This window comes from Macrosteles quadrilineatus, unplaced genomic scaffold (assembly GCF_028750875.1).
Source record: "Macrosteles quadrilineatus isolate MER2022 unplaced genomic scaffold, UCM_ALF_1.0 Scaffold_9__3_contigs__length_116548681, whole genome shotgun sequence".
NCBI classification, from domain to species: domain Eukaryota; kingdom Metazoa; phylum Arthropoda; class Insecta; order Hemiptera; family Cicadellidae; genus Macrosteles; species Macrosteles quadrilineatus.
Window position 1 is genome coordinate 53,477,806 of NW_026542602.1, and position 14,552 is coordinate 53,492,357.

Consider the following 14,552-nt stretch of genomic DNA (forward strand, 5'->3'; position numbering starts at 1 on the left):
CATGGCTCACACGACATAGATGGGCGTGCCGACCATCAGACAAATGATGATTAACTGTTTTCTAGAGATATTTAGAAGTTTGCGTGTCTTACAAACGATATCTAGGTAATGAAAATTGTTACCATAAATATAATCATTTCGTCCTCATAATGTATAAAAATTTTAAAATTTGAAAATAGTTTGACATATTAAAAACTATACACGTCATTGCCTGAATCAATTTAATTTACACTACATGGTTATGCTTTTTAAGTGGAATCCTTATTAAGTTGACATCGCCGTATTTTTAATACATTTGAGTTAATTGAGGAATTCGAATTTATTTCCAAGGCTTTAGTTTAATTACCTTGTAAAATGCCAGTGCGTATACATTTTCTGTGTATTAGTTACTACGTAAATACCTCAGTTTATACAATTATTTTATTAAAAAAAAAAAAATAGCAAAAATATAAACTTTTGAAAGAGTAAGTACCATATTATTTTATGTTTCATCAGTATAACTAGTGAATCCGACTGTTGTTTTAGTATTTTGGTTAAACTACACACAGATTTTCGTGTATTTATACTTAACATTTTCAAATGTATTTAGTGAACAATACTTAATAAATGTACATTATTTTTAAACCTAACCTGATACTGATATATTTTCTAATGTGAACTAATGTGCCAATAAAAAAAATTCTTTGCGGTTAAGATATTTAACCAACGAAATAAGCAGATGCATTTTAAATTAATCGTATCTGATCCACTTTCAAAATAAGCAAACTATTTACGTACATTGATAAGCAAATTTAGTTTAGCTTGAAGGAGCGAAATGACAGAATCAATCTTATAAAAGCCTTCCGCCGGACTGTAAGCCTAGATAGTTAATAGCCGCAATAACTGTCAAGAGAACGGGTTAACTTTACCTGGAACTTGTAACACTTACCACTTACTACATTACGGTGGATCATTGGTAAAGAGATTTGGACATTGCCATTGAAATATAGCATACACAAAATTCGTTTAAATTAGTAGTAAAGAATTTTCCCTGGATTACTGTAGCTAATTAAATTTACTAAAAAGTATAGTATTGCGAATAATGTATTCATAATTTCACGATGAAGTTGTAACAAGTTCAATAATGAGTGTACGCACTTATGTTAAAAAATGGTTTACATCAGATGTGATTATTTCATAAATTTTTACAATAGGCTATAATTTTCTTTAAGACATTCCTCTTGATATAAAATGCACCTTCATGGTCATTTTCTGTGTAGCTATAAAAATGAAAATAAATGTACAATTTGAAGAAATGTTACTCTAGCAAATGGTTAAAAATCTTAGTTTATTGTTAAACAAAAAGAAAAAGGAATTTAAACTATGTCAGACCAATCTATGTGATATTACAGCTATTCAATGTTTAACCTCAAACATTTTATTTACTTCACAACCAACAGCAATATAGTTGAAGGTTATAATGACAAAAACAAAATTTGAAATATTTTGGAAGAATTGTGTCATAAAATCGTTTTATTTATTGTTTATTTGCTTTATTGGTGGTTATTCAGGGAACCACCCTGTTTTACAAAGAGATACAAGTAAAACAATACTTAATATTGTGGTATGTCGTAATAAGTTTAAGAATATAACGTCCTATCTACGCCATTTTGGGGTATAGAGCTGGTCTAGTTGAAGAGTGTGGGATTTCAGTAACTGAAGTCTCAGGTTCAAATCCTGTTATGGCGTTCAGGGGAACTTCCATGTTGCTTATTGATAATGCCACAATCCCTAGGTATAACCATCGATGTATAATAACTCTACATCGAGTTATTATACATCGATGGTCTCTATAACACAACAGTTGTCCCTCCGCTTTAAACGTTCAAAACAATGGACTGTGGTTGCTCTTTTGAGGCCTTTGACATAAAACATCATTGACAATCTACCCAAGGAGACTGTTTTTTTTTGTTTTTTTTTTCTTTAAACTCCAGCAACTAGGAGGTCACTAATTGTGGATATTTATAGGCATGCACTGTGGATACGATACTCCCTGGTGTGGATCAACGTCCGCACTAGTGAGTACTACAACTATTCGCAGTTATCCTGATAATTGGACCAATTCGTTAATACCAAGGGGAAAATGTGGTTCGTATTCCACTATTAAACTGTAGTTCCCTTAGTTGCCATTGGCTCTATGTGCTATTAACAGCTGTGTCTAAGGAATATGTCGGCCTTAGTCACTAACAAGACAACAAGATCGTGCCACTCGCCCCTCACTCATATTTGGGAAAATACGCACATAGTGGCGTCCCCATCTTAAAATAATTGATTGATTGGTTTAACGATTTAGAAATGCTCAAGTCTTCAAAACTGGTTGGTAATTTGTATGCTTTACGAAACAGTGAATGTTACTGATGTAGAGTAGAGAATTCCAATCAACCCATCCCTCCATTAGCTTTTAAGCTTTGGATCCTTTAACTTTTAGTCATTGACCTGAATATTTGCACGTTTATTTGCAGTGTGCAGGTACGAGCAGATAACTAGGTATATTTAAAAAATAGTTTTTATTTTCCGAGTCCGTTTGGCTCTTCTACCCGACCGATCTTTATGATTGAGGTCTCAAATTGAAGGTATGCACGCACAATTTTCACATCAAGCATCGACATATATTTATCTACAGTCCCACTTGGCTTACACGTCAACGAAATTTGCCCCCCCCCCCCCATGTACTTCTTATGGGAGTTAAATATGGTTTTTCTTTTCCGAGTTCGTTTGGCTCTTCGACCGATTTTCATGATTGAGGTCTCAAATTGAAGGTACGCACGCACGGTTTTCTCATCAACCATTGGCATATTTATCCACTCTATTACTAAACTAAAAACATAAATTTGATTCATTTTGGAATTCTTACTTCAATTTAAGATTCCAACACTATAATTCACCAGACAATAATACCAGACCACACCAGACTGGTACTTCACCAGTTATAATAATATTGGTCTAAGAACCTTCAGTGAAATACTGGCTTTCATTTAAGCTAGGTATTAGTTATTCAAATCGGACGAGTTTAATAAACGCAAGGTGAACCACCAACATAATTTTTTTTATATGGTTTTGATCAAAAACCAATAGTTCCAGTATTGTTTATGTTATTTATATGTTTTAGATTCAAAACAATCAGTAAATTATAGGCTTAAATTCGAGCTTATGATCGTTTGAATCAGTTAAGTTCACTCATTAAAAAAATCATAAATTTGATTATTTCTTGGGTATGATATGTATTTCAACGCTGCGGAGCACCATGGGCCCTCAGTTAGTATTATAAGATTCGGACTAGTGACGTATTTTGTTTATGTTTTTTATCCATACCCGGGTATTAATAATAATTGCCATAAACCAAAACATGAGAAACTTGTCATGTTTTTTTTTTTTTTTTTTTTGTAACATTTCATTTAATTTACAATCTGTTCAACAAAAAATAGAACAATAAGCAAATTTGATAAAATTTAAACACAGTAGTTAGTCTTTATCCAACAATAGAGCTAACACACAAACTTTGCATATTTGGTACAAAGTTTAAAGTCTAAAAACGACTACTTAAGTCCAAAACATGGCATCTTTTCAATCTGTATGTATAGTTGCTGTTATCCAATAAATTTAAAGCAAGGTAGTTAGGATGGTACTCTAATTTCTTTAAGTATTTGGCACTTAATTTTGAAATTTCTTCTTTGACTGTTGGGGTTCGACTGTCCCTGTGAATTACTTCGTCATTGACGAACCATGGTGCCTGGAGAATGTGTCTTAGAACTTTAGATTGGAATCTTTGGATGATGTTCAGATTGGATTCACTGGATGTCCCCCACAGTTGGATACCGTACGTCCACACTGGTTTTAGAATGGTTTTATATAAAAGCAATTTATTTTCTGTTGTCATGTGTTGCACGGTAAAATATCAAAAGAACATATGACGGACCGATATTTACATTTCCCTTAAGTACGATTTTGATCTTAGATTTGACTAATTAATTATAAACCACGGCATTCAATCTTGAATCTTTATATCGACAGATGAAACATCTTCCATCCAGTACTAAGTTTTAAAACCCTTTTAATTTTATCCTTAAAATATAAACTGTTATTATTTTCCACTTTAATAAATTTGCTCTGCATATTCCTATATAATTTCCCTGGGTTAGTTCAAAAAAAGTTGTTTCAAAAATCTTCGTTATGAGTTCCCTGTTAGCGGAGACATTTGATTATAAAACATGACACAAATCTAAATTTTAACAGTTAAAACTCACAATAATCCCAGCAAGAAAATGAGTTATTACAATTTTAACTTAATTATAATTCAATGCAATGTATAGATTTTTAAAAACATTATTGAATTTTCATCGTGTCCTAAATTTTGGACTTAGAGCAAGACCTCCATACTCGCGCAAAACTTGGCTTTAACTCTCAAACGTATATCATCTGTTTAAGAATGCATTTGTCTGTAATCATAACGAAATCTTATAAAATGGAATAGGTGGAAAGCTGCCATCTAAAATTGAATAAATCATCCACAGCGTTTACGTTTACAACCAATACAAACTGTCTTCATGTATCATCTTCTAACATTTAACTTTAAACAACTTATCAAACCACAATCAGTAGTACTCTTGTAGATTCACAATTTGAATTAGCCTATACCTTGTATATATCAGCCAGGGAACGGCAAAGTTAGCACACAGTTGTGCTATCAACAGGTCCCAAGCAGCTGCAGAGTACGTCCACACTCTACGACTCTCGCGCACACACTGAGCTCTTACAGCAGTTTGCCTTTCCGCGCATGCGCACCAGCTCGCCCGCACGCACACTCACGCTCTTATCAGTAATATTGACTGATGGTTTGCCTACCGCCCAGCCCGGGCGCCGACACTACGTTATCACTTGAAAAACTGTCCTCTGCAAAGTTTTCTAATTTGTCGATTTATAAATCATTGGATCATTTAAGTCCTGGGTTGATATTTATGATTTTAATATTTACACTATTAGTTATTGTCGTGTGATTTTTCTAGGGGGGGGTGGGGGTATCCTTCCAATACAGAGTTAGTTCTCACGTAAAAGACCTACAATATCTGTTTCGTTTACTAGATGCGTAGATGGATTTGTAGCTAAATAATGTGGACTGCGAACTACTTGGTCACGGCGTTACCACTAAAGTAAAAGCCACTGTAACGTATTTTGTTGTTTATGTCGTCAATTTACTACTAACGCTAGGATCTTTCAACCAGTTGTGTACGCGGTTCACACTTACAAGGGACAAATAATTGTGACAAAATAGTCATGATTTATTTCTAACACATTTTGTAGAGCTTAAAAACAAATGATTTTGTAATTTCACTACAAGACGTACGCGGTTGATATGTGTCTCTGACGGTTGCAGAGAAAATAAAGTATCCCCGCTGCAGCAATCCTGCAGACTAAGCGGATTTCCAATTGCTTGATTGGATTAGCATTAAAATATCTCCTTTAAAATATCACAAAATTATTCCCTATTTAAATATAGCATTGGTTTAACAAGTAGTTAGGTTTGCTGCAACAGGGTGGGTTTAAAAGTGTTTGATTGTAAATGTTAATACAGTACCTATGTAGTTTAGTACTGGTATGAAATAAATTCATTTTCCAAATTTGATCAAAATATGTTCATTAGCAAGCAAACTACAATAGTTATTTGTTCTCCATAAGAATAACATAGGGATTTTAAATCTAATTCTTTTTGTATTTTTTTCCGTAGCCATTTAATGGCTATTAGGCCATTAGGTGCATAATAATGCTTCAATGTACTAAATAATTTGTTTTTTAAGCTCTACAAAATGGTCTGCGGCGTTGCCATTTTTGCCTCACCTTGGTTCATGGGCAAAGCTAATGAAAATGTGTTTTGCCTGTCCTTGTATTTTTTCAGATTTCTCAATCTTAACATTATTAGTTAAATGATCCTTAGCTTACAGTACCGATTTGCTTGAAAGCAAGGTTGGCCGATAGAAATACACCTCATCTCTAGTCTAGATCTAAGAAAGGAACTCTCAACTCAAGGACTAAATTAAACAGTTCAGTTTTTCAAATCTCGTTAGTAATCATCGACAGTAAAGTTCAACCTAATCTCGAAATTACGAGGATTAAATTACTTACTCACTCGTTTCCAGCAGGGGGTCCATTGTTTGCACGGTTCTTCGTCCTTGCCTCAGGGAATCTTCGAAAAAATATATTATAGGCCTGTAACCATGTGTTATTAATGAGTTTTATTTGGCTATTGATACAGATTGTAGAACACCACTCACGAGGCATTTTAATCACTTTATTGCCTTTATTCGACTAAACGCACAAAATTAAACAGGAAAGGTTTACTTCATCGCACAGAACTTACACAAAAACAAACAACAATAACAACATATTTGACAGGTGTCAGCTGCGTGCATTAAAACAGGACGTCAGGAGGTGACGACATACACGCGTCTTTTAGGTAACCTCTTTGTCTAGTTAGGTAAGCTGAAGTTGATTCTGAAAATTAATAGGTAGATGGGCAGAATGTTTTTAGCACTGCTGTTTAGTTTACTTTCCATTTCTTGTTATTTTACTTTCTTTGCCTAAGGTGTGAAAAAATACCAAGAAAGTTAAAAAAATTATATCTGATTGGATCAGTTATTTTTTCACACATGTGCTAATGGTTCATGTTAGATAATTCTAGAACCGATGGTTTCAGATCTAGATACGATCACTATTTATGAGCACCAAAGTGGAATTTCTTAATCTATGATATTATGATCAATGGCGAGGCCAAAACAACCGTCACTAATAAACAGCGTCATCAGTATTTCTCCTGACATTGCACTACCGTTTACTGCCCACCTTAACAATTGAATTAATTATTTTTGTACGATGAGAATGGAGAATGGAATTGATAATTTTAAGCACGCAGAGGTGGCTGGGATATGTGGCTGTGTTGACTACTGAATTGATCAGACTATACTCACTTAAAATCCCTCTCTACTCAGTATGGCGTATCCAGAGAGAGGGGCACTCACGGGACGGGCCACCTACTAATTTTTATTAGGGATGTGTTGTTTATTGATACCAATTCCCGATACCACCGATAATTGGACATTGGTAACTTACCGCGATCGTGCAAGACGATGATATCTGCACGGCCCCAGGAGATGATCCAAATTTTGCCACGATCGCAGAAGACGACGATAATGTCTACACTACCATGGAAGATGAACATAATTTTGCCACGATCGCAGATGACTATGGCGATTTTTCCTTTCCGTGGGGGATATTCATTCATTATTTGCCGTGACCATGAGAGACATTCCCAGTTCAAGCTCTCGCTCGCATGCGGCACTAATGTCTTAGAGGTCAACTTCGACATATTCAAGACGGCACTCCCAAAGGAGTGCACCACGTTCTGGCCGATGGAGAGCATTCCTCCATTCCAACCCCGGACCGTAGCGTGTGGGACACCTATCTGGCTGCCCGTCCTCTCAGACAGGCATTCAGGTCTAACCCCTGATGTCCTCTGAGACAGGTTATCGAGCCTGCCCCCGATCTGTTATTTACGTGAACGGCCACACATCCCATATTTCGGGACTACCAGACTTTCACCATCTTTCAGAACCACTGCTCCCGAGAGACCATCCACAAGCTGCAGGACTACTTCCCCTCGGCCATGCGGGTACAACCACACAGCGCCTCCCCATTTTGAGACTGAAGCTAAGTCTTGTGGCTGGGTCCCCCCTGGTCGGCGCGGCCCCTGGTCGCTCACCCAGGGAACACTGATACATTGTGACCGAAGCCACCTATGGAGCATCGCCTCCATTCGCCGGCTTATCCTGAGGAGCTTCGGGTTTTAGCATTCGCACCGCAAGGAAGGATCCGTATAACCCTCCTGTCTATCAGGAAGGGGTCTCACTGGGATCTTGGTGAGAAAAACCACTCCACTGCTGCGGACAGGAACTCACGCCCTTGTGCGACCAGAAGGCCAACGTGGTTGTGAGCCCCTGAACCAACAACTGTTTCGTGACCCGGACACATTTCCAGGGCTTACATGTTGCCTAACAACTAATGCCTGTACTTTCACACAGAACACTGAAATGGGTGCGGGTAACGTCCCGAGAACACCTGTTTCCCCCAGTTCTCACCAGGTCTACTTCCACAGGTGGATGGCTGCCTCAAGTCACTCTTGGGCACAGAAACTAGAGTGACCCAGCTAGGGACCACGTGTTGCTGGTGGCTGACCAACGTACTCACACAAGTGTGAGCCCCTGCGGGCAATTCACGCCCCTCGGTAATTACATGGCGATGTCTTCATAAATGCAGGAAATTATGAAAATCTTTAGTGACCAGTGAGACGATTTCGTTACCAGGGGTCTACTTGACCGCGAGATATGATCAGAATTTTGCAGCGATCGCAGAAGACTACTGTATGTTTCCGCTCCAGGGGAATATTTATTCATTATTTTCCGTGACCGTGGGAGGCAATGACAATGTATTCATGGGAATGGGAAATTAACAATTTTTTTCACGATAGGGGGAGACGATTATGATGTCTACACGACCGTGAATACGACAATGATATCTACACGACACGGGAGACGTCCTCTCGCCCTCCATCATCATCGGGATGATGACGGTGTTTACCGACGCGGTAGTGTCCTACCATATAGTAATGAGCATCGTGTAGGGGACTTTCGCAAGAAGCAGTGGAAAAAAATTGTCCCACGTCGTCGGGCGTGCCCAGGCAGTAGATGAAATTGGGTGCGGTGACACGGCTTTTCCCATCCTGAATAGGTACAACCGGAAAGTCTTGAGACCATAGCATAGCTATATGAGATAATAATCCATCTGTCTGTACCGCCAGTGACTATGAGTGTTGCTCGACACTACACACTACACACAGTCAAACCACAAAATGGTGTCTGTCCACACTGTAGAGAAGTGCGGACTAAAAAACAGTAGAAATAAACACCAATCTCTGACTGGCCTCCAGAGCAAAATTTATGCATATAAGTGTGTACAAAATATTCTATTCAATACAGTGATCTCACTTTTCCTGCTTCCTTTTCTCTAGGCACGAAAAAAAGTCCAAGCAGTTTTTAGAGTTGAAGGATCCGTAATGGATTGAATTGTCCAGCGCACTCAGCTGACTGTTAGATTTCGTGGGAAAGAATGACACGCCTTTCATCGAAATAGTGATTATTTCTTTTTTAGTTAAACCTAAATGAAACAGATTTTTAAATGTGTGACTAAACTACCCAATGAAGTTTTCAAGCTAACAATGTTGGACATTCCAATAAGTTTAATAAGTTCCTGTTATTTTAAGTTTGCAGGTGTGTGATGTGTAATGACGACTGAAATACTGACCCATCTGTAGGTCAAGTAAGCAATGGAGTTTATGAATTTGTTTTGAGAAAATTAGTTCATTGGTGTTAAATCTGTGAAATTCTCTTATTCCAACGAGTTTTTTTAGTGTTTGTGCTGTTTACAAGTGTCGAAAATAGACTTCTAGTTTATTTAAGGTGAGTCTGACCTAAAGTTAAAAAATCTATGATAACAAACTGAGATGGGTCACATAGGCTAATATTGCCAAGCTGTCGTATTTGTGATGTTATTTAATTGATGAAATTTAACATTCCCCTAGAATATATAAGTGTAATCATAAGAATGTTCTGATAGGTACATTTATGGAAATATTGATGTATCAAAACTTGACCTATAAGTTAAGCTAAAATAGGTCTAACCTTCCAAGTATAGGCTATAATCATTGGGAATGACACATGGGCCAATTAGAAGAATATCAAATGCATAACTTAACCTAGGTGGTAACTTTCAAATGATTCAAATAATTTTATTGGCCTTTCAGTTACATTACAAACAATAGGCTACCGGTACGTCAAACAAATATAATTGATTTGATATACGGTAGTACAAATAGTTGACACCGGCATATTTTTTTATGATTCATAAAAAATATTTTAGAGTATGCCTATTGAGCTATGATTTTGGCCCAAGAGGTTGTGAAGGGAGCCTTGGCCTGTTACAACGTTCTAGGATACGTAGTTATTTGAGATTAAGCCTATTTGGACTAACAAGAAATATATTCGAAAAATGAATTAAAAGATACATAGAAATGTGTGATTTTCACTTTAACTTAAGCACAAATTTCCCTTGACCCCCTTTTTTGATGGGGGGTATTCCATACCCCCTAGGCCCCCCGGTAAGTCCGGCGCCACTGTCGCCCATTGGAAATTCCTTAAAATATGCTCTGAGCTGAGGAGAAAGATTCTTAAAGAAATCCTTCTACCCTAAGCACAGTGTCAATATGGGCATGAAAGCTCAGGTTTCTGTCAAGCTAAAATAGGTACCAAGAAACTTAACTTTCAGATCAGTTGCTTCGAGCTCAACATATGTAATTCAAAAAGAAATTGTTTTGTATTCCAAATTAAGTTCTTGATACGGTAGGCTTACTTATACAATGTGCGTTAGCACAATAACTTGGGCTAACGTCATCCAATTTTGATTAAATTTGGTATAAATCTGTAAGCTTACATTAACCCTTAGAGTGCCAGGCGAGAAATAAAAGTAACGCTCAAAAAATGCCGATGATTTTTCCCGAAGGTCGCGCTAAAAATGCCGAGCGCGATCTGGCGATTTTTAGGTTAAAATTTCGTAAAAATCGAATTTTCGATATTTCGACCAACGAAAATCGATGTATCGCATCTAGTAACTTTCGACTCAATGTTAATATATGGGTTAAAAGAATCCGAGTATCCATTCGGTTGTTATGACGACTGTTCGATCATTACGAAACGTCCGGTCAGCCGGACGTTGGCACTTTTGGCTCGTTTTAAAAACCTCCGGTTCCCCGAACGTTGGCACTCAAAGGGTTAATTCCAACGATTTTGCGAACCAGCATGATCGGACTATGGCAACGGGGATTTATGGAGGGCTTTTACCCTAATAGGCCTATTTGTAAGATTTCTTTCTAAACCATTTTGTAGAGCTAAACAACAAAGTATAATTAAGTAAAGTAGCCTATTTCCTACCAGAACAAGCAAGGTAGGATGGATGACTTTTACATGACTTTTACAAGTGGAATGAACTGTGGGTGAAGTAAGCCTACAGCTGATTGTTTTCAAACACACGACAAGCAATCTGGAAGATCTAACTAACCCTGATTCTGATTGGCATTCAGCAATAGGTCTATTGAAAACACATCACTTCACTACAAACTACAACTAGAACTAGCCTATAGGTCGGCCGTTTAGAAAACGACCTGCACAAAATTTTTAGCGCATGTAGGGGAGGTAACGGCGAGGGAGGGGTGTTCCCCCTCTCCGCTAAAGGCTGTTTTCACACTGCAAGACACGACACCGACACGGCTCCGCCCCGGTGTCGTGGGAGTTGGAATCCTGTGTTACCAAATGGAACTGCTTAGGCCTACACGATGATATAGCCTAATAACTATAATATAACATAATAACATGATAACTAACATATGATAACATATGATAATACAATGACTATAATAACATGATGCTCAAATATTGATGCGATTTAGGCTATACAATATTTTTTGCAGGGACCTAACTTATTTTTCTCAAGCTATGAAGAACGTAATTGCTTACATCAGCTGTATAATTTAATTACTGTTACTTAATAGCAGCGCGGTGTTCGAGAAGGGTAGGGGAAGAGCCATAGTCTATCTCACTCCCACAGCACGGTATCTCTCTCTCTCTCTCACCAATTCTACGAGGAGGTCGCTTTCTAACCGGCCGATTTATAGAATAGTTGAATACCAAAACCAATACTGTGCTGCTACTCTGCCTGCTACGCTAAGTTTAGGTTAGCCTAAGTGAAGAGAGTAACATAGATAATGAGAAGAGTAACATTGTTAATTAACTTTTAATATTATCATTGACTAGAGAGATATTTCAAGTGATTCTGTAGAGTGTAGACAATAATGTTCTCTATAAAGGGGATTTTGTCACATTGGTCGAGCTTTATGCAAATTCTTGAAGTGTTGCATTAAAATTGTATTGAAGTTAGGTTAGATGTGGAAGGTAAAATTTAGGTTAAAAGCCTATAATAAATAAAGTTGTTAGTTTACGTTAAGTTACCTACAGTCTGTTTTTGTAGGCTACAATTAAAACCCTGAGAAAAACACCGTAAAGTACTGTTTCAAAAATTCTTGAGTTTTTTTTTTAATTTTAGTACATTGCAGTGTTTTTCTCTTGATTTTAAATGAACAATAACAGACTGTAGGTTTAACATTTAAAAAACTATCAACTCGATTAATTACAGTAGACTCCCTCTTATCCGGACTACTCGGGACCGAGGCCAGTCCGGATAATAGGTTTTCCGTTTGTCCCCAAAAACTCGTTTAAACGGACTGTTTACTGTGATATTCGACTTAAATTTAGGAGAGCATTGTATTTAGACACGTGATCACTGGTCTCAAATCCTTCCTACGAGAACAGTCGTTTCAGTACTGCCCACTTCCTGCCGATCTAGTTCGGTTAAACCAATGTGCTGATAAAAATTGTCCGCTTAAAAAGGTGTCATTTCCGCCAAGTGTAGTCTGGATAAGAGGGAATCTACTGTATAACCTAAACTTTACCTTTGAATCTAACCTACCTTCAAATGACTTTGTTTCACGAATTCGCATTAAGCTCGACCGTCCACCCTGACATGCCTTTTCTGACATCAAAAGGAGTTTGCCAACATTCTAGAGTTTCGGTTAGGTTATGTTAGAACAGCACCATTTTATCATGTAATTCCTAAAAGGCGACATAGGCTAAAAACATCTATAAGAATAAAATACTGGTAACAATAATAAATTACATTAAATTCGGCAACTACACTTCACGTAATTCGAGACTGATATATTTATTGTTAGGCTATTGTTTTAAGATGTGAAAAGTGTAGGTGATTTTCAAATTGCCGAATCAGAGTCAACTAATAAAGTTGTCACTTCCAGTTACTTGACTATGATTGAAAACAATCAGCTGTAGGCCTAGGCTTACTTCACCCACAGTTCATTTTACTTGTAAATAATGTCATCTGACCTACCTCGTTTATTCTAATGGTGTATATTTTAAAGTGATATCTTGATTAATATTCATCAGCGGTGAAAAATAATGGTATATTTAGATTCAGGAAGTAAAATTCTATAAAGTAAGAAATTGAAATAAAAAATTCTTTTGGAGGCACCTAACTGGTAGTAAGTTAAATAATTACCCTCAAAACATAGAATTTCCCTTTTTCTCTGTAAACCATATTTAATTTGTAGAACTTAAAAAAAACTATAATTTTGTAGGCTAAATGCGCTTTGTTAAGAAGAAATTTTTATAAGGAAACTGTAAATTAAAAATTTCTATATTAGGGATTCTTATGGAGTTTAAGTGAACTGTTGTAATTGCTTGTTTATGGGCGTATAACCAATTTTGATCAAATTTTGTAAATGTATTGACTTAATCCTGTACTATTTTTAAACATTTGATTAATAAACACTTTTTCCCTCTCCAGCAGCAAACCTTGTACGCATTAATTAAAATAAAACGAGAGAATAAATTACATTTTTACGGAAATATTACCCAGTGAAAATCCAATTAGGCAAATGGAATCAATCAATCAATTATTTAAGATGGGGACGCCACAATGAGCGTATTTTAATCTAAATACCTATGAGTGTAGGATGAGTGGCAAGATATTGTAGTCTTGTTAGTGAGTAAGGCAGACATATTCCTGAGACACAGCTGTTTATTAATAGCCTTTCCTTAACGAATACAGACATTTTATTTGCATGTTACACTATTTTGGCCTTGGTCGGAATCAAGTGGAACTTGGAGGTGTTTTTTTATGTAGCCTATTCGTTACAGCTTTAGAATCACTTATGTAAAGTGTTTAATTAATCTCAGTATAGTAATTCAAAAATTGCAATCTGTTTGTAGAACACTTGTTAATACAAGCCTCTTCATAGAAATTTAGCTACCGTATCTTAAATGACATTTTATAAAATTCTAATTAAGATTGGAACTAGTTATTTTGAGTTGGTTTTTATCGCAGATATTAAGCCAAGTATGATTGAAAAATGTTACCCCAGAAATTTATTTTGATGTAGGATATTTCTTACAAATTGAAAGTTGTCTTTTCCAGCATTGTATCGTTATCAAAGGATGTGTTTGATAGCCATATAATTAGTGTTGCAACATCTGTTCCCCCATATTGATATAACAAGCGATCTCAACCCTACTTCCTTCCCTTGCTCAGAATTGGCACTAACTGAACATGATGTGGCTCGTAGGCTATATGCCTACCTTTGCAAATTAAACCATACAGCTTACGCCTCTTTCACACGACGCGGCGCGCGCCATGCGGCGCCCGCCGGATCCGGCGTAGGGCTATGGGAGTATATGAGTCCTTTCACACTATGTCCGGCGCGCGAATTACCGCCGGATGAATCTTGAGCCGGACGACAGCGCCGCGCGGCGTCCACGCCGGACAACTCGGTGAAGGTGCATTGGTTC

General features: G+C 37.0%; 2 protein-coding genes across 5 annotated transcripts in view; one reads left to right on the forward strand and one right to left on the reverse strand.

Annotated features, from left to right (window-relative positions):
* The window catches only part of LOC129002137 (BAI1-associated protein 3-like), a 268,228-nt gene extending 263,463 nt beyond the window's left edge, over positions 1–4,765 (reverse strand). The window contains exon 1 of the mRNA XM_054429736.1: positions 4,675–4,765. The gene's annotated coding sequence lies outside the window, so the exon portion shown is untranslated. The remainder of the gene's footprint in view (positions 1–4,674) is intronic.
* A 4,425-nt stretch (positions 4,766–9,190) lies between these two features.
* The window catches only part of LOC129002454 (unconventional myosin-IXa-like), a 46,261-nt gene continuing 40,899 nt past the window's right edge, over positions 9,191–14,552 (forward strand). For all 4 annotated transcript variants that reach the window (XM_054430272.1, XM_054430274.1, XM_054430273.1 and 1 more), the window contains exon 1: positions 9,191–9,542. The gene's annotated coding sequence lies outside the window, so the exon portion shown is untranslated. The remainder of the gene's footprint in view (positions 9,543–14,552) is intronic.